The sequence below is a fragment of the Artibeus jamaicensis genome, unplaced genomic scaffold (assembly GCF_021234435.1).
Source record: "Artibeus jamaicensis isolate MK-2021 breed Jamaican fruit bat unplaced genomic scaffold, CSHL_Jam_final contig_3201, whole genome shotgun sequence".
Classification (NCBI taxonomy): domain Eukaryota; kingdom Metazoa; phylum Chordata; class Mammalia; order Chiroptera; family Phyllostomidae; genus Artibeus; species Artibeus jamaicensis.
Window position 1 is genome coordinate 362,850 of NW_026521754.1, and position 21,843 is coordinate 384,692.

Sequence of the window (21,843 nt, forward strand, 5' to 3'; positions counted from 1 at the left end):
TAAAATTTTGGGAATTATATTGTAAAATTTTTTGCAATGAGATATTCAGGGAAAAAATAACTTCCTTTGCTTGGAAAGCAAAGTTAAGTACAAATGAAAAATATAGAGGTACCAGTTAATTCCACAGATGCCTCACCACATCATCAGGCCAATATATTTCTAGTTGCTGAGTGATGAGTTAATCAGGAAAAGTTAAAAAACATTTACACAAAAAACTTTTAAAGCTGGGTGGTGTGGCCAGTAAAAAAAAAAGAAAAAAAAAAAAACAAGGTCATCTCAAATCTATATTCTAGAATAAGAGTATATGTAATAAATAAATAAATGGAAAACTTGATAAAAAATAAATAAATGAATATACAAGAGTTAAAAGAAAAAACAGTAACAAGAATAGGTAAACAGCCCTGATTGGTGTGCCTCAGTGGACTGAGCGCAGACTATGAACTAAAGGGTCACTGGTTCGATTCCCAGTGAGGGGCACATGCCTGGGTTGCAGGCCAGGTCCCTGTTAGGGCATGCTTGAGAGGGAACCAACCACACATTGATGTTTCTCTCCTTCTCCTTCTCTCTCCCCTCACTTCTCTAAAAATAAATAAATAACATCTTAAAAAAAAGAATAAGTAAGCTATTTGTGAGAACACCCTATCTAATGACAGCAACACAAAAACAAAAACTTTGGTGGCTTTTATTATCTCTTTCCTTAATGATAAAGTAAATCATGCCAATGTAAGAAAGTAAAAGAGAGGTTTATAGAAATCTGTATTTTCTTTTTCTTAATATGTAAATTTGCTATGGGCAAAACGCCTGGAGCAGTTAAATTATCTTTATGCAATGTGAAACTGCTGTTTTAAATATACAGACATATTATTGTAGTTAACAAGAGAGTTGCTCAAAGTATACTATTTTCTCCAAGAAACATTCTCAATTTTTATCAGTTATGAAAAAAGTTACTGCAAAATATTATCAGACATGGTATATTAACCAAAGAGATGGTCCATCTGTACCTATTATAATATTCCAACAGAACAATATACAGAGTCTCTTGTTAAATATTTGATAATCTGACTACCCTGAATTTAGTTATAAAATTTTAATACTACAATTACAGTGATACTCAGCAACAGTTAGAAAATCAGTAGTAAGAATGGATGACCATATAACTATCCTTTGTAAAATAGTAATCTGTGCTATCTTATATACAGAATTTTCATCTTTGTAGAAAGAGCTAACCCTTATAAACAATAAGGGAGAAAAAGTGCCAACCAGACAACATTGTCAGTCAAGTTGTGGATAACAGACAAACTGCACATTAAGCAGTGAATGGGTTTGACAGTATAAATAAAAATGCATAATGCTGATCAATATAACAAACTGTAAATTATATAACTGTCAGGCAATATTTGCAAAGAAGAAGTCACACAATGGAGAAATTAGTGTGAATTACAGCTAGAAGATATTTCAAAAAAGAGGCATATATATGGGACCATGACAGAGAAGGTAAGAAACATTCAAAGAATAAGAATGAAGATGGAGTATTTAGTAAACAGTAAAGAGATTCATTTGACTATTTACATTAGAAAATGTAAAGAAGAATATAAAGAATGGCAGGTTTGATCTCCAGTCAGGACACATACAAGAAGCAACCAATGAATGCATAAGTAAGTGGAATAAATCAACGTTTCTCTCTACGCTCCCCTCATCCTCCCTCCTTTTTTCTAAAATCAATATTTAATAAATAAATAAATAGATAAACAAAAAGGCCTCCTATATCTACTAGGCAAGACCACAGTTAGAAGGAATGATGAAATATATAGAAGTATTAGGTTGGACAAAAACCTTTGTTTTAATCTGTAAGATGGCTCTAGTAGCATGTAGTTGTCTTTAATGTCACAATTTTGTTAGATTGTATTGTGACAGCTGTCATATCAGCATGCATTTTAAAAACTTATCAAAGTTGAATTTTTGTGTAGCCACTTAAATATAAGACAGAAGAAGATTGGCAACGTTTTTGGTGTATTATTTCAAGGAGGGTAAAAATGCAACTGAAACACAAAGAAAAGATTTGTGAAGTGTGTGGAGAAGGTGCTGTGACTGACTAAATGTGTCAAAAGTGGTTTGTGAAGTTTCATGCAGGAGATTTCTCTCTAGATGATGCTCCAAGGTTGGGTAGGCCAGTTGTAGTTGATAGTAATCAAATCAAGACATTAATTGAGAACAGTCAATGTTATACCATGCAGGAGACAGCCAACATAATGAAAATACCCAAATCAGTAAAATTATTACTGATTTTAATAATAAAAAAGGCTTTATTTTATGAAAAAAATGGAATTTTTGGCCAACCCAGTATCTACTATGCTTTTCATCCATCTATCCAACAAAGATTCACTGATGTGACAGAAAATGTGCTATGCACTATGATACAAAAATACACTTATTATCTCCATCTCCAGTAATTTGGAGTAGTAAGAGAGACAAACATGTAAACAAGTAAGTAGAAAGTGATGCTATGTGTGCTATAACACAATAATTTAGAAAGAGATATCTGAATGTGGAGACTTGGTTTCTATTTGATAGAGGAAGTTTGAACTTCACATGGGAGGCAATAGGCAGTTGTAATGATTTGTTTTAAATTGAGATCAGGAACCTAATTTGCCTTATGTTCCACAGCATCTCCAGGGTCTAGTCAGGTACAAAGCTATAGGACTTAGACTAGGAAGCTATCAGAAAAATTGTTAGGTACAGGTAAATCAAATACATTTACAAATAACAAACTGAATGAATACATGGCACAATGGTACAGGAAGAGTCAAAGAATGTTTCTATAATCCTAGCCTGGAAACTAAAAATAATGGTGCCTGACCCAAAGTGGAGTAATTGGGAATGTATGGGAAAGTAAATGTTGTTTTGGTATACTGAGGTTAGAGTTACAGTAAGATATCCACATGAAAATGATAGATACATATATAGAACTAGACTAGGTGTGAAGTGAGGGTTAGATGTGTAGATTTAAGACTCATAAATATAATGATACTAGGTTACACAATGAGAACATACTTTCTCCCTGGAAATAAATATCTACAAAAAAATTTGCTATAAGTCAAAGAAATGATCCTGGGGAAAAACTGTTATTTCAGAAAGGAAAAAGGAAGCAAAGTTACTACATGATGGTACAAATCTGTGATATGTTTCAACAGGAATTTAATATCAGACTTTGTCTCTGAAGAATTTTACCTATTTAAAGATTTAAAATTCAGTTCTGTCTCTTATTAACCACAGTGTTAAAGCTGTGCCCAAATGGGGAAGTAATACAGTAATCATATTCAATTTGGATAGCCAAATTTCCTTATATTGTAGCAAGATTCAATTCTGTACTTGAATATTATTTTCACCCTGATGGCTGGTTGAAATGATTAAGAGACTATCAACAAGATAGCTTTATCTCAGCAGTTGAAATGTGAAAACACAAAGAAGCAACATATACACTAGCTATTCAGTCTTCAGGCAGTATCAAGTTGGAAAAACAAATCATAAGACTGTTCATATATTTTAAACAACATAATAGAACCTTATACAGAATGACACATATTCTTTAAAACATATTAAGTATCAGCCTGGCTGGTGTAGTTCAGTGGATTGAGCATGGGCCTGTGAATCAGAGGATCGCAGTTCGATTCCCAACCAGGGCACATGCCTGGGTTGCAGGCCAGTTCCCAGCAGGAGACGCACAAGAGGCAACCATACATTGATATTTCTCTCCCTATCTCCTTCCCTTCCTCTCTAAAGATAAATAAATAAATCTTTTAAAAAAATTATTTGGGTTTAAAAAATGTTTTAAAAAAACATATTAAATATCAGACTGTAAACTTCAAAAAACAGTAGAAAGGACAATGGCAAATACCTAGAATATTCTCAGTCACAAAAGGGCATTTGAGTCAAGATAACTAAATGGTATATTGTAATTCTGTACTATAAGCCAAAGCAAGATAAATTATTTTTTAAGGTTTTATTTATTTATTTTTAGAGAGAGGGGAAAGGGAGAGGGGAAAGAGAGGGAGAGAAACATCAATGTGGTTGCCTCTCACGTGGCCCCCACTGGGCACCTAGCCCACACCCCAGGCATCTGTCCTGACTGGGAATTGAACCAGTGACCCTTTGGTTCACAGCCCACGCTCAATCCACTGAGCAACACCAGCCAGGACTATAAATTTTTTTTTTCTACATTAGCTCAAGGTCCATTAATGGGTTTCAATTTCTCAACTATCCTATTGAAAAACGGGTTGTATTGTTCATGTAATTCTTTTAATATATTGCCACTATTATAAACAAAAAGAATCAATCTGACTTGGTTATAATAACTCTAGAGAGAGAAAAAAAAGGAAATTTTACTCTAAGGAGGCAACCCCTTTTTGTAGTCTTCATCTACTGATAGTATCTACTTTGTACCATTCATTTGGCAATGAACACATTCAACTGACTCCTGCACTGTTCAATTTAACACCTACAGTTTGGACTATTTTCAAGTACCCCTAAGGGTCCATTACATATGAAAACTTAATCTGTTGAGACATGAGATAGACTCATAAGTGCTGGGAGGGGAGGAGGGTGAACAAATTGTGACAGAAATGTTACTGTACTTTCCTCACAAAACAGTATGTAGGGAAAGCTACTGACTGGAGTTTGAACTGTTTACTTTGATTTCATTATCAGGAATATTTTGGGGCCAAAATACCATACTTATTTTGCATTTCAGGGTATGAGACCTCCATGTAATAGGCACAGGAAGGAATCGGTTAATTTACTGGACTTACAGAAAATAAAGAGAAACATAGGAAGTGAAAGAAGCATGGTAGCTAGAAATTACAGCTAACACCATCTGAACAATTTGATCATCCCCATTCCCAGTGCAAAGAGGTTCAACTTCTCTTTCTGCTTTTTGATATAATACACAAATTGCCTTTGTGTCATTTTTTTCCTTAAGACTAATTCTATGAGAGGAAAAAAGGGAAGGAAAACACACAATTCAATTGTTTCAAGGTCAAATACATTTCTCCTTTGCCTCTCCCCTCTCCCTTTTATTTTACACCACATTTACTGGACTATCTGCAGCACTAGCATAGGATAAAGGGCCTGAGGTGGAAAGTAATTTGCTAATTTTGGGATAATACCAGGCATGCATCACATATTTATGGCAACTACATTAATCTAAGTTCATTCTAAATATTAATCTAAATATTCTACATTAATCTAAATATTCAGACATTCCACTTCAACTTCAGTGTTAAATATTCTTTAACATTCAGAATAAATAAGGCAAAAATGTAATTAACAAATTCTTGTATGCTGAGCTTGATTTATTGCCTTTCTGAATCCATATCAAGAAAAATGTCTTCTTAAGACAATATTCTAACACATTGAAGAATGGAACAAACCATTTCTTCAAATATTTCACAAAAGTTTTAACTTTTTGGCCACATTGTTCAGAATTTTTTGCCATACTATTTATTCAAATAAATAAAACATTACAGATACAATTAAAGTTCCCTGGGTATGTCTCCTTAGCATTCTCCTCCTATCCCAAAGATAACTTCTATCTTAAATTGGTTGTTAAGCATCTCCATGAAGGTTTATGTATTCATTAATAAATTGTAGTGATTGACAGGCTTTTGAACTTACAGCATCTGTGCAGGAAAAAGTTTAATTCAACATGCCTGGGTTGCTCAAACCCTGTAAATTCCAAAGAAATGTATGTTTTCAAAATTGGCCCTGGGCTGGATCCTGGCAGATAACTTGAGTCCTTCTGCCTGATAGGTGACTTTGTAAGACTGAGGTTTTGGGCCATGGTATACCAGTTTGACTGAATAAATTTATCTTAACAAAGTGATTTATGGTGAAGATTTGTTTTTGCTAGGTGGACAAGGGGAAGGCTAAAGACTGGTTAGCTGAGCTCAGTCATTTGAGCACTGAGTGACTACATGGGGATACTACATGACTGACCCCCAATAAAAGCCGTGGACACCAAGGATCAGATGAGCTTCCCTGGTTGGCAATACTTCACATGTATTGTCACACATCTTTACAGGGAATATTTAGCATATCTCCATGCAACTCCACTGGAGGGAACTCTGAAAGCTAGTGTCTGGTTTCTCCTGGAACTTGCCCAAGTCTTTTCCATTTCCTGATTTTAATCTGTGTCTTTTCACTGTATTAAACTGTAACTGTGAGTACAACAGCTCTTTTGGATCCTATGAGCCCTTCTACTGAATCATCAAGCCTGAAGGTGGTCTTGAAACTGCCGACACAGCATCATCTTGTATCTACTCTACAACTTGCTTTATTCCTTCCACATTGTTTTTGAGACTTATCTATGTTGATAAATGTGGCCTTGTTCATTCATTTTAACTTCTACATACAATTCCATTGTATACACAGTATATACCATGATTTCTCCATTCTCATTAGAGTACTTGTAGGTACATATTAGGTTCTAATTAACCTTTTGTTTAAAAAAAATTCTTCATAAAATCCAATTTATCATTTTTTCCCACTTATGGTTAACTTTTTTAGGCAGGGAGGGGATCTGATCTGATATCTGGTTTAAGAAATCTTTGCTTAATCCTCATCATGAAGATATTGTTTTCTTATAGAAGTTCTATTTGTTTTCAATTTTAAATCTGAAATCTATCTTGAATTTAATTATGTGTATTGTGTGAGGTAGGGGAGTAAGGTTAATATTTTTCCATTTTGCTATTCAACTGACCCCATGCTATTTATTGAAAAGACTATGATTTCCCCCATTGAACTACACTACTAACTTTTTCATAAACCAAGTGTACATAAATGCATCACCAGTTTCTGAATTCTATATTCAGTCCCATTGGTCCATCTGTCTATTTTGTGCCAATATCATATTGTCTTAGTTACTTTTTCAATAAGAATTTTAAAAGCTTTGATATCTAGCAGTGTAATTGCTAATTTTTGTTCTTCTTATACACTGTCTTGGCTATTCTTAGTTCTTTGCATTTCCATACAAATTTTAGAGTCAGTTCCTCAAAATCCCACCCCCCACAAAATGCTGCTGGAATTATAATGGGATAAGCATTGAAATTCTGTATCAGGAGTCTTCCAAGATGGCAGCATAGGTAAACATGGCTCGCCTCCTCACAAAACCACATCAAACTTACAACTAAAATACATAACCATCATCACTCAGAACTGTCAGAAATTTAGTTTAATAGAAGTCTGACAACTATGGCATTAAAGAAACCACATCCATCTAGACTGGGAGTGAGGAGTGCCAGCCCCACACCAGGACCTACAGCCCAGGGTTCCAGTGCCAGGAAGGTAAGTCTCCAAAACTTCTGGCTGCAAAAACTAGCAGGGATAGAGTCAGAGGGGGAAACTTCTGGAGTCCCAAGCAGTTCCTCATCAAGAACACACACACAGACTTAATCAGACTCACTCCTCTGACCTCCAGCATCAAGGTAGCAGCTTGAAAACCACCAGTGCCATACAGAGACAAAGTGAAGTGTTTGGCATCAAGGCAAGAGCTTAGAGGCAGGCTTCTTCCTCCAGGCAGAAAGACAGGCAGTTGTCCCTTTTCTGGACCCTTACCACATAGAGCCACAGAGCTGGCAGGACTGGTGCCATATCTGAGACTCCATCAACCTGGCTAACACTGTTTGCCCGCCCCTGGAGATCCCCAGAGACTCTGCCTCACCCAACTTATGGGTCCACCTAACCTGCTTTTCTGTTTGAATGACTGGTCTTGGCTCATGCTTCAAACTTTCCTAAGTTCTCTCAAACAAGGGACAGACAGCCTCAGTGAGCCCCAAGCTCCATCACCTCTTGCTAAGGGCCTACAGGCCCAGCAGTAGAGTAACTAGCCTTGATTCACAGTTTGGCTTCTCCTGGGAACCTCCAAGCCCAGCACAGGTAGCAGACATTTCAGATTGCTTTATAGCTAAGGCAGGGTGGCCCCAGGAAAAACAGAGGTGGAGGCTGACCTTGAACTGGACCACCCAAGAAACCCCAGAGCCTGCATACCCAGCAGATAACTACAGACCACATCAGAGCACTACCACCCTGCCCCAGAATAGCTGATCTGCCATGGAAGGCAGAGGTTGGTGGTCAGTGGTCTCATCTAGTTCTTGTAGCTAACTGGCCTAGGTAAATCCCTCCCACTGACCTTCTAACAGCAATCAAGGTTCAGCTACAAGTGGAGGGTACACTCAGTCCCATGAAGAACACACCTCAAGTACCCAGCTTCAGTGATAGGGGAGTCTATGCCAAAGGACCCTACAGGATACCTAGTCCATTTGACCACCCTACCAAGACACAGAGTCAGTGCAGCTTTACCCAGTACATAGAAACAAACACAGGGAGGCTGCCAAAACACAGAAACAAAGAAACATAGCCCAAATGGAAGAACAGATCAAAACTCCAGAAAAAGAGGTAAAGAAAAGAGATAAGCAATCTATCAGATGCAGAGTTCAAAACACTGGAAAAGATCCAGTCACAAACAAAGGTTACACAAATTTAAATAAAAAACAATTTACAGGGAAACAACAGTAGAATGGTGAAGGCAAGAATGAAATCAATGATTTGGAACATAAGGAAGCAAAAAGCAACAAATCAGAACAAGAAGAAAACAAAATTAAAAAAAGAGAGTCGGTGTAAGCAGCTTCTGGGACAACTTCAAGCAATCCAGTGTTCACATCTTATGGGTGCCAGAAGGGGAAGAGAAAGAGCAAGAAATTGAATATCTATTTGAAAAAATAATAAAAGAAAAGCCCTAATTTGGTGAATGAAATAGACATGCAAGTCCAGGAAGCACAGAAAGTCCCAAACAAGATGGATGCTAAGAGGCCCACTCTAAGATATATCATAATTAAAAGGCCAAAAGTTAAAGATAAAGAGAAAATCTTAAAAGCAGCAAGAGAAAAGCAGTTAGTTTTCTACAGGGGAATTCACATAAGACTGTTAGCTTATTTCTCAAAAGAACTGTGCAGGCTAGAAGGGACTAGCAAGAAATATTCACAGTCATGAAAAGCAGGGATGTGCAGCCAACATTACTCTACCCAGCTAAACTATCATTCAGAATCAAAGGTCAGATAAAGAGTTTCCCAGATGAGAAAAAAACTAAAGGAGTTCATCATCACCAAACCATTATTATATGAAATGTTACAGGGATTTATTTAAGAAAAAGATGATCAAAACCATGAATAATTAAATGGCAACAAATATGTATCTATCAACAATTGACTCTAAAACACAAACTAAGCAAACAAGGAGAACAAAGACAGTCATGGAAACAGAGAGTGTTTTTATGTTTGCCAGATGGCAGGGGGGTAAAAGGGAATGGGTAAAGAAGTAAGGGGATTAAGAAGTACAAATAGGTAGTTACAGAGTAGCCATGGGGATACAAAATACACTATAGGAAATGGAGTAGCCAAAGAATCTACAAATGAGCCACGGATATGAACAATGGTGTGGGGATTGCCTGAGGGAGTGGGCTGAGTTGGGTGGAAGTGGTCAAAGGAGGAAAAATCCAGACAACTGTAATAGAATAATCAATAAAATATAATTTAAAAAAGTATATTCTAGATCAATCTGACAAGAATTAACACCTATAAAATACTAAGCCTTCTAATCTATGAACGTGAATTTATTCATGTATCTAATTTCTGTCTATATTATGTAGTTTATGGAGGTTCTTGTGACTATTTTGTACAATTTTTTTTAAGGAACTGATGTATTTTATATTATTAAATATATTTTCTATTTTAAAATTTAACTTTATATTTGGTTGGTGACATATAAAATACAACTAATTTTTATATTAACCTCGTACCTAATAACTTTGCTAAATACACTTAAGTTTGTTGATTATTTTAAATTGTCTATATACAAAGTCATGTCTGCAAATAATATCAACTTTTTAGTTTTATTTCTTCCTTTCCAATATCTATACTGTTTATTTCCTTTTCTTGCACTTTATTTCACTCACTAGAACTTACAGTAGAAAGAAAAATAAAAGTGATGGTGGTGGTTATCCTAGTCATCTGGATTTCAGGGAGAAAACTTCTGATAGTTTGTCTTTGAGTATGATAACTGTTTCAGGATTCTTTTTTTAAAGAATACTCTTTTTTAAAAAATATATTTTATTGATCATGCTATTACAGTTCTATTTTTTTCTCCCCTTTATTCCTCTCTGCCCTGTACCCACCCTCCCACTAGCATTCCCCCACCTTAGTTCATGTCCATGGGTCATACATATAAGTTCTTTGGTTTCTCAATTTCCCATACTATTCTTAGCCTCCCCCATTCTATTTTGAACCTACCATTTATGCCTCTTATTCCTTTTACCTGTTACTCCATTCTCCCTCACCCCCTCCCCACTGATAACCCTCCACGTGGCCTCCATTTGTGTGATTCTGTTCCTGTTCTAGTGGTTTGCTTCACTTGCTTGTTTTTGTTTTTTAGATTTGGTTGTTGATAGTTGTGAGTTTGTTGTCATTTTACTGTTCACAGTTTTGTTTTTCTTCCTTTTTCTTAGGTAAGTCCCTTTAACATTTCATATATTAAGGGCTTGGTGATGAGAAACTCCTTTAACTTGACCTTATCTGGGAAGGACTTTATCTGCCCTTCCATTCTAAATGATAGCTTTGCTGGACAGAGTAATCTTGGATGTAGGTCCTTGCCTTTCATGACTTCGGGTACTTCTTTCTAGCCCCTTCTTGCCTGCAAAGTTTTTGAGAAATCACCTGATAGTCCTATGGGAACTCCTTTGTAGGTAACTGTCTCCTTTTTCTCTAGCTGCTTTTAAGATTCTCTCCTCATCTTTAATCTTGAGTAATATAAATATGATGTGCCTTGGTGTGTGCTTCCTTGAGTCCAACTTCTTTGGGACTCTGAGCTTCCTGAACTTCCTGGAAGTCTATCTCCTTCACCAGATTGGGTAAGTTTTCCTTTATTATTTGTTAAATAAGTTTTCAATTTCTTGCTGTTGTTCTCTTTCAGGCACCCCTACAACTTGGATGTTGGAAAGTTTAAAGTTGTCCTGGAGCTTCCTATGCCTTTCCTAGTTTTTTCTGAATTCTTATTTCTTCCTTCTGTTCTGCTTGAACGTTTCTTCCTTCTCCAAATCATTGATTTCAGTCCTGGTTTCCTTTGCTGTTGGTTCCCTGTACATTTTCCCGTATATCAGTTTTCATAGCCTTCCTCTGTTTTGCAACCATACTCAATCATTTTTGTGAGCATCTGATTACCAGTATTTTGAAATCTGCATCTGGCAGGTTGGCTGTCTCCTCTTCACTTAGTTCTTTTTTTTCTGGTTTTGATCTGTTCTTTCATTTGGGCCATATTTTTTTTTTGTCTTGGCCACCTGTTACATAGTAAGGGGCAGGGCTTACGTATTTACAAGGGTAGGGTAACCCAAGTCACTGTGTTGTCTCACTGTATTGGGGGAGGGGTCCCAGAGGGAACAATGCCACTTGCTCAGCTCTCAGCAACTTTCAGTCCCTTCCTCCCATACCCATTAGCATATTGGGCCCTTCCAGTGCTGATTCCCAAGTGGGTGGTTTTATGTACATTCTAGGACCTTGTGGGTCTCTCCAATGAACTCTCCTGTGAGGCTTGGAGTTTCTCCTGCCACCTCAACCCCCACCAGTTTTTTTTTAGTCAGAGGTTTTGAGGCTTTATTTCCCTGCTCTGGAACCCTAGGATGCATGGCCTGACTGGATTCCCCGTTGTTCCTCCTGGTTTATCTGGACGCAAATGTGGGAACACTGGTTCACCAACCACCACCTCACCCGCCCCAGTCTTCCAGCTGCTGCCTTGCTGCGAGTCCTCTCCACCCTGGCTGCCCGTCTCCTCCCATCCTACTGATCTGGATGAATGTTTTTTCTTAACTTCTTGGTTGTCAGACTTTCATACAGTTCAATTTTCTGGCATGTCTGATAATTTTTTGTTTTTAAAGTTGTCCTTCTTTTGGCTGTTTAAGGTGGCAAAGGGTATCTACCTATGCCTCCATGTTGGCCAGAAGTCCCTGGATTCTTGCAGATACTCTTTATCAGACTGAAAGATTTTCCTTGTAATTCCAGTTTAGTTTGTTGATTATCATGAATACGCACTAAATTTCCTCAATTGTTTGCATCTACAAAGATTACTATTTGATTTTCCTCATATATTTAGCTAAGGTGGTGAATTACATAGACTGCTTTTCAAATATTAAATAACCTTGCATTTGAGAATAAATCTAACACAGTCATCATGTGTATCATATTTATGTATCTGTACATTTGATTTGCTAAATATTTTATTCTTTATTAAGAGGAACTGTAATGTAATTTTCCTTCCTCATAACATTCTTAGTGTTGCTATCCAACTTATGCTGACTTCGTAAAATGAGGTAGGAGTGTTTCTTCCTTTTCTATTCTTTGGCAGAGTTTATATTAAATTGGTTGTATTTCTTCCTTAAACGTTTGGGAGAATTCAGCAACAAAATCATTTAGGCATGAAAATTTCATTAAGAGAAGGTTTTAAATTACAGATTCAATATCTTAAATACACATGGAACTATTCAGATTTTCCATAATTCTTGTATAATGGTGTTTTCTTAGGATATTGTTAATTTATTCTAAATTTCCAATTATTTTGGCATTAATTCATAATACCACATTTAATAACCTCTAATATTGTTATCTGTATGATCTACAGTAACGCTCTCTCTTTTTATTCTTGATATTGGTAATTTGTGCCATCTCTGTCTTGATCTGTACTACGGTTCTTATTTTTACTCTTCAAAGAATCAATTTTTGGTTTTTGTCAACATTATTATCAGTTTCATGTAGTGATCCTCAACTCAGTAATCTAGCCAACTTCTGTTATTACTTTTAGCAGTGTGTCTTTTGGGGTATAGTCAGACTTTTGATTACCTATTGAACTTTATGGTTATTGGTTTATTCGGGTTTCCAAATTTTCTGGAGCCAATTTTGGTAATTAATAACTTTATAGAAAATTATACATTTGATTTAAGTTTTCAAATTTATTGTCGAAGTTTTAGGTAATATTTTCTTGTGATTTAAGTTATACTTTCTTTGTTGTTCTGAATACTATTTATCTTTTTTATTTTTCTTCATTACTATTACTAGAGGTCTGTTTATCTGGGTTTTGTTTTTGCTCCTATCTAATTATTCTTTATCTTCCATTTCACTTATGACTGTCCTTGTCTTTAATTTTTTCTTCCCTATACATTCTCTTTTAGAGATATGAACTATTTTATTTTTTAAAAAGATTTTACTTATTTACTTTTTAGAGAGGGAAAGGAAGGGAGAGAAACGTCAATGTGTGTGGTTGCCTCTTGCATACTCCCTACTGGGGACCTGGGTTGCAACCCAGGCATGTGCCCTAGAGTGGGAATCAAACTGATGACCCTTTGATTCCCAGACCAGCACTCAACCACTGAGTCACACCAGCCAGGGCTCCCCTCTACATTCTTTAGGTGATTCTTTTTCTCTAAAGCCAGATTATCTGAGACCTAATCTCAACTCGGCTATTTACTAGCTAAGTACTCTTGGAACTGTCATGAAATGTTCTAGGGTCTGTTTCCAATCTGTGAAATGGGAATAATGATAGTACTTACACATGGGTTTGTTATGAGTTTCTATATACAGTTTAGAACAGCAACTGGTACATATTAACTACTCTAATGTTAGCTATTCTTAGTATTGCCATCATTAGCAGCAGTAGTACAACTACTACCACCACTTCTATTATTACTACTACTATTTTTTAGTTGAATTCAACTCATTTGATTTTTAGATATTTTTCTTAGTGCTTTCAAAGTTATAAACTTAACTATAATTACTACTTCAGAGGTATCCTTCACATTTTGATATATATGTGTGGTATTTATATTATTGTTCAGTCTGTAAATTTTGAAATGCCCATTAGAAATCCCTCCCAATAAGTTATTGAGGATTGAATTTTTTAAGTTTATAATGTAGAAGTTTTAAAACAATGTTCATGATATAAATTGCTTGAAATTTACTAAGATTACCTGTGACCTAGTATCATGCCAATTTATGAAATTATTCCATACGTACCTGAAAAATGTTTTCTCTTTATTAAGGATGTATAGACATTTATATACTTGAATAAACTTGATAATTTTTGCCTCAAAGTTTATATAGTCTTGGCTTTTTATAAATGAAGTATATTAAAATATTTCACATTAATCATGTAGTTGTCAATTACTTCTTGACATTGTGTCAGTTTTTTTTCTCTATTTACTAGATGTTTTTCAATGATTATTTCCTCTTCAGAGTAGACAGTCTCTCTTGTTATTAGGGATTATCCTTTCATTTTTTCTTTTTTCACTTAAAATCTATTTTTCATCTGTTAATACTTTACAACAGGTTTGTTTTAATTAATTTTCACCAAGAAATATCTTTTAAAAATTATGCTGAACTCCACATTACATAAAATGTCCATCTTAACCATTTTTAAGTGTATAGTTCAGTGGCATTAAATACATTAGCACTGCTGTGCAGCAATCACCACCATCCATGTCCAGAACTTTTCCATCTTCCCAAATTGAAATCTGTATTCATTAAATAATAACTCTCCTTTCCCACAAATCCCCTGGCAACCACCACTTACTTTTAGTCTCTATGAATTTGACTACTCTAGGTACCTCCTATAAGTGGAATCTTAAAAGTATTTGTCCTTTTATAACTGGTTTATTTCACTTAGCACAGTAACTTCTATGTTGTACTGCATGTCCACATTCCCTTCCTATTTACTTTTATTTAATCTTTATTGTATTTTTTCCATTACCACTTAGTACCCTTACACTCCCCCACCCAGCAATCACCACACTGTTGTCCATGTCCATGAGCCTCTTCTTTTTTGCTCAAAAATATGTTATGCTTCATCAATTTGCATGTCATCCTCGGGCAGGGACCATGCTAATCTTCTCAGTATCATTCCAATTTTAGTATATATGCTGCCAAAGCAAGCACTTTCCTTCCTTTTTAAGGGTCAATAATATTCCATTGTGCACATGTACCACATTTTGTTTATGCATTCATTCGTTGATAAATACTTGGGCTGCTTCCACCTTTGGCAACTGTAAACAATGATGTAATGACTAATGAGTATATAAATATCTATTCAAGTACCTGTTTTCAATTCTTTTGGGTATATACCCAGAAGTAAGAAATATCTTCTATAGTTCTTTTATTTTTACATTTTCTACATGTATGTATTTAAGATTAAGTTGTAAATACCAGGTACTATAGCTAAGTTTTTGTGCCCTTTTACTGTCTGTTTTTAAAGAGATAACTTTAATCTATTTATATTTACGGGTTTTTTTGTAGTATTTGATACTTTATTTCTTTGATTCTACTGTTTAGACTCCCTTCTTTGTTTTTTCTTCCTTTCTTTCAATATTATCTTCTCGTCCTCTTCTATCCACTGTTGGATGAAAGCAGTAGATTGTATTTCAATTATTTTAGTGATTATCCTTAAATTTGAAATACAGCTACTTCATAAATTTTTCTAACAAAATCTCAAAGTATTCAGTATTTCTGTCCTCTTTCTACACAAGACACAAATCTTCTCATTTTATCTTTGAATACCCTACCTTTTATTATTACTTGGTATTGTTTTTGCTGTCTTAACACAAAAATAGTTTTTTAACAAATTAAATTTACCAATGGCTTTGATCGACTTGAGTTCCCATTATTTTGTCACTGTTACTATCCCTCTTCAATTTTCTTTTTACTAAAGAATAATCTTTACCCTTCTTTCATTGAGGGTCTATCAGAGGTAAACTCAGCCTTTTGTAACTGAGTATGTCTTCTTTTGCCCTTGTTTTCTTCATTATCTGGCATAAGATTCTATTTTGGTTAATTATTTTCTAATTATCACGTGAAGATATTAATCATTTATCTTTTGGCATTTGATTTGCTGATAAAAAGTCTGCTTTGAATGTAATTGTCAGTCCCTGGAAATAATCTGTATTTTCTGGCATCATTTACATTTTTTCCTTAATTTTTAGATACTCTGATGTTTTCTTACAATGCTTAAAAGCAAAGATTTTCTTCATATATCCTACTTGACACTCAGCAGGCACATTTTATCTGAGAACTAATGTCTTTCTTCAATTGTAGAAAATTCTGAGCTCTTTAAATACTCCAAAATTCTTTTCAAGAATTGATTATTCCCTCCATTCTCTACCTGAAACTCCTATCAGACATACATATTCTGTTTCTCTTAACATCTGTCATATATATGATATATATTTGCTTCTAAATCCATCTGTCATCTGTCTCTGTCACTCTGTGCTATATTCTGATATCTCAATACAAGCTTCCAAATCACTTTAGTCAACTATGTCCATGGTCTACCATCTCAGACACTGATTTTCTATTTCAATGATTGTATTTCTCATCTCTAAAATGTATATCTCCTCTCATCTCTAAAATGTATATCTCCTCTCATCTCTAAAATGTATAAAAATGATTTTTATATCTCCTGTTTTTTATTCCTGCCTGTTTCTTAAATTTTTTTGAGAAGGTTATGCCTTTATCTATCTCTTTGAGCACCCTTAAACATATTTATAGTAGAGTGTTACATAAAATTATTTTCATGTTTCAATTCTTGATATGTTGGCTATCTCTCTTAGCATTAATATTTCTCATAGTTTTAAAGTTTTGGTTTGCTGACTAATTTTCAGTGTGTGGGGGTATTTGTGGGTTTTTTTCTCTTTTTCCCTTCTCTGTGTTCACTCTTATTATCTAGTCATTTTACTTTATTTTTTTATATATTGATTTTAGAGAGAGGGAAGAAGGGGAGAAAGAGAGAGAAACCTCAATTTGTTCCACTTATTTCTGCATTCATTGGTTTGCTTCTTGTATGTGGTCTGATCAGAGACTAAACCCACAACCTTGGTGTATTGGATGGCACTCTAACCAGATGAGTACCTAGTCAGGGTTTATCTAGTGGTCATTTTAAAGATGCTTTCACCCAGTTACACAGTCTAGGGTGAGCTTTTACAATCACATTTCAGAGTTTCTTTTCCATGATAATATTGGAGATACCACAGATTCAGTATAGAACCAATGGTGGTGTAATTTAGTGCATGGTCACAGGGCTGTGATTTTAAGTTCTAACTCCTTAAGCCTTCAGGTTGCTAAACATTGTAGTCCTCAATGGCAGTCAGCAACAGCTGTATTTTCTGTATGTTCTGCCAAGTGAGATGGGGCAATAATCAGGTCCTGGCTTTAAGTAATAAGCCTGTTACCATTATAAGTGGGTCCAATTTATTCTTATTTATTTGGCTCTTCATAGACAAATTCCTGGAAACGTGCATCTCCAGACCTGGAAACTAATAGGTCCAATTATTCAAATCTTTTCATTATTCTAATATTTTTGTACCATTTCTTGACCACAGAAATGTTTAGCATGTTTTTAAGATTATCAATATCCTTTCAGTTCTCTCTTTCTCACATTTTGTCTATCACTATATGTGTGAGCAGAGTGGATATGACAAAAGTGAACTTACAATAAGCCATTTGAACCAGAGGTTGAAAATATTTTTTAAAATCTATATATTAAAAAAAAAATTGGCCCTGGCCAGGCAGCTCAGTTGATTAGAGCATCATACACCAACATTAGGGGTTTGATCCCCAGTTAGGAAACGTACAAGAAACAACCAACGGATGTATAATTAAGTGGAATAACAAACTGGTGTTTCTGTCTCTAGCTCTCTCCCCGCCCCCCCGCTCCCTTTAAAATCAATAAAAATTTTTTAAAAACCCTGAACAGCATGGCTCAGTTGCTCGGGCATTGTCCCGAAAACCAAAAGGTCATTGCTTTGATTCCTGACTAGGGCACATGCCTGGGTTGCAGGTCTGTCCCTAGTTAGGGCATGTGCTAAAGGAAGCTGATAAATGTTTCTCTCCCTTTCTTCCTTCCTTCCCTTCTCTTTAAAAATAAGTAAACAAAATCTTTTAAAAATGTTTTAAAAAGAAAATCATGTACTCAATGATCACTAGCTTGTCTCTCCAACACTGTTCAGAAGAATCATTAACCACAGTTAAATAAATAAATCCCCGATGCTGCTCACCCTGGAGAATGCTATATAGAAAAGTCCCTATGAGATCAGCCTGATCAATAATAACCACCTACAATTTGGAGTAACTGTCCTTGTGACATTCAGTATGGGGCTGACATTTGAAATGAACCATTTTTTCTATTCAAGGCAACTAGATATGTAGACTATGTCCTTCTTACCTGAAAAACAGGTGGGAAGTCCATGGGTTTTCAATTTCAACTACTTTGGACAGTGTCTATTTTTTCAAAATATGCCTCCAGGATACTTTAAACTAAGTATCCCTCAAACTATATTTTGCGTCACCATATAGCCTACATTCTGCATTTTATTTAATTTTTTCAAATTCTCACCCAAGGGTATGTTTTTATTAATTTTAGAGAGAGAGGAAGGGGGGAGAGAGATAGAGAAACATTGATATGAGAAAGAAACAATTATCAGGTGTCTCCCGTACATACCCGGACAGGGGATGGAACCCACCACCTAGGTATGTGCCCTGAGAGGGAATCAAACCGGCAACTTTTTAGTGCATGGGTGACACTCCAACCAAGTGAGGCTCCCAGCCAGGGCCTACATTCTACATTTTAAATTAAACCAAGCCATATATATCTTCCAAATACAGCAAAACATGCCAAAAATTATCTAGCCATTTATACAAGATGTGGCAATACAAAGTTAAATTTATGAAAAAGTGCACATCTTTATAATATATCAATATGATATATAATCTATAAAACCAAAGTACTGAATTTAAAACTGCCAAAAGATTTGTGATGATCACTGTGTACAGTAAGTTTTTTGCCCCCATATGTAATAATCAGTACTTTCAATAAAATTCTCAGCTGTGGCCGGGTAGCTCAGTTGCTTTGTGCATCATCCTCATCAGCCACGGTTGCAAGTTTGATCCCTAGTCAGGGCACATACAAGAACCAACCAGTAAATGCATAAATAAGTGAAACATCAAATCACTGTTTCTCTCCTCTCCTCTCTCTCTCAAATAAATAAATAAAAATTAAAAAAATAAGATTTTCAACTTGATCCAACACCATAACATTTTGTATGTACAGAATCAAGTGCTTTTACATTCATCACCTACTTACATTTCTACTATCATTTCCATGTGTTGATCTCTCCATATATCTAGTCTCTAGATGAAATAAAGTCAGATGAAGATAAAGACTAAAGCCATAGCTGTACTGTCTCCATAATGTAAAAGCAGTCAAGTAGGACAGAAAAAGAGACTCACATACCCAGACTCCACTATTCCACTTTGTATTTTCCATCTATCAGTAAGGTGTCATGATGATAAGTGTTTTGGCAATTTTAGTGTAGTACCTTTTCTCTTAAGACCACAATTTCCTCAATTGCCATTTTTCTATATCACTTCTCAGTCTGATGCTGTTTAGTGCTAAATTTCAGTTAATATTTCCCTCTGAGGCTCCATATAACTTCATGTATCTTTCTATACTGCCATGGATTCCAAATAGCTAAGCCCCTGCCCCAGAGCTAGAACAAGGTTTCTCTTGTATAGTCTCATGCTGTAGAAAGGAGCCACAAATTTGAATGTCTACAAGAATCAAACAAGTAAGATAAATTGATGTGTTATGTCAGAGCTGGGTTCTAAGAAATGGGATGACAGGGCAAGTCTCTATGCCCAAAGCCTGGACATTTCTATAACCCTCTATTGCCCTAATGAAGAAACAGTCTTATTCCTTATCTGCCACTCCAAAGGTTCTTTTACTTATTTTAAATACAGAAGGAAAAATAAAGTGAACAATTAAAACCATAGAGAAAAAAGAAGAAAATCAGAATAAAATGGCAAGATATTCTTAAAAGACAGTAAAAAAGGAAGATATAATATATTAAAACTAAGGTATACCACAAAACAACAGAGGAAAAATTGTGGTTATAAATGTGTAATATTCTGCCTAATGGACACTCAGTAAGTTTGTTTAAGTAAATATATTAGTAAGAAAAAGAAGCATAAAAAATTAAATATCTACCTAAAGGTTTAAAAAGAAAATAAAATGATAAGTCACAAGTAACAAAGAATAAAATATAAGATTAGAAATTAAAAAGTGGCAAAATTAGTAGTTGGGTTTTTAAAAAAATTAAAACTGATAAACAACAATTTTAAAAAGAGAAAAACTTTAAAAGTGTCAGAATTAAGAATTTTAGAAGAAATTTAAAGTAGGAAAATTCTCATAATTATATATTAATAAGATTTATGACCAAATAATCATTTTGATTGTATGACTGCAATTACAAAAAATTCCAAAACTGATACAGCTTTATGGAACTAAGGTTGACTTTAAGGAGTCAATACTTATAAAGCTCCCTTTGCAAAAACCAGCCTATACCTGGTGGACAGGGTTCCCAGCTTTATGGGTGAGTAAAGATCACTTTTCCAAGACTCAGGAACCTCAGACTATATTAGGAACTTTGAGAAACAAGGAATTCACCTAAGTCTACAGGTATTGCAGGCAAACACTGATGGCAAGTCCTGGGCTCAGCTTCCTAGCCTCCAGAGACTTTTAAAAATCCGATCTGATATTTCTTATGAAAAGTTCCAGCAAAGCATACTCAAAAGACCTATTTAGTCAATCACTATTCTTGCTGTATATGCAAATAAATAATCAAGCCAAGTTTAATAAGACTACACTTATAGCCCTGGCTGGTGTAGCTCAGTGGATTGAGCACGTGCCTGCGAACCAGACAATCCACAATCGAAGTTCGATTCCCAGTCAGGGCACATACTGGGTTGCAGGCCGGTTCCCTGCAGGCCAGTTCCCAGCAAGGGATGCACGAAGGCAACCATACATTGATGTTTCTCTCCCTCTCCCCTTCCCTTCCCCTCTACAGATAAATAAATAAAATATTTAAAAAAAATAAGACTACACTTACTTTGCAAAGAAATTAGCCTTACTTAATCTGTCTTTGATAGAAATGAGGATGACTATAGAGAAAAAATATATTGCTTCTGTAGAGAATTATAGTACACCTTTGTGGGTATTACATTCTAGTGCTATTTATTGTCTTTAAGATTTTGTTAACCACCTGTGAACTGGACTGGATCCTGAATCCTTCTATGTCCCTCCAGTATCTGGCTACAGATTTCCAAATTAAAGTTTCCAATTTTTCTCCCTGCTTTTGTCTTTGAATCACTAAAAAGTAAAACTTCCCTTTACCCAAGTCCCTGCAAGCTGAAGCTGAACAATTTGATATACACTTTAGAGAAATCACCCTGATAGCCCATGAATGAACAACCACTATACCTGTTGTTGCGTGGGTCAATTAGAAAGTTCACCAGATCACCTGATGACATCGCCAGAGCTATTCAAAGTGTAAAACAGGAAAATCTGTCATATTGCCAGTGCCTATCTTCATTTCATTTGAAGATTCCTTGAGTCCAACATCTAGAAAAGCTTCTCAATTGCATGCCTTCTGAACTAAAAAGATGATTTTTTATGGAGTGGGACAAAAGTAGGTTTATAGTTGTGAATACATGAAACAAAGTTTATTCTTGTGTTATTATTTATCAATTATTGTATTCATTTCCATACAAACAACTATAAGCTTACTTTTGCCCAACCCTGTAGTTGTTCCAATGATTTACTTTTTGTTTCCACAGAAATGCCTAGGACTGAGAGACTGACTCAGTGGGTTCTGAGACAAACTACCAACTCAGTCTCTGGACTATGAAATTTCTTGGAGGAGTTTCAGACAAG

At 35.3% G+C, this 21,843-nt stretch overlaps 1 protein-coding gene and 1 non-coding gene across 3 annotated transcripts in view; both read right to left on the reverse strand.

Annotated features, from left to right (window-relative positions):
* GOLM2 (golgi membrane protein 2) overlaps window positions 1–21,843 on the reverse strand; it is a 113,611-nt gene that overhangs the window by 10,639 nt on the left and 81,129 nt on the right. The gene's annotated exons all lie outside the window — the stretch shown is intronic.
* LOC119054370 (U6 spliceosomal RNA) lies at window positions 14,914–15,020 on the reverse strand. Its single transcript, XR_005083505.2, has one exon. It is a non-coding gene; the product is annotated as a U6 spliceosomal RNA (small nuclear RNA).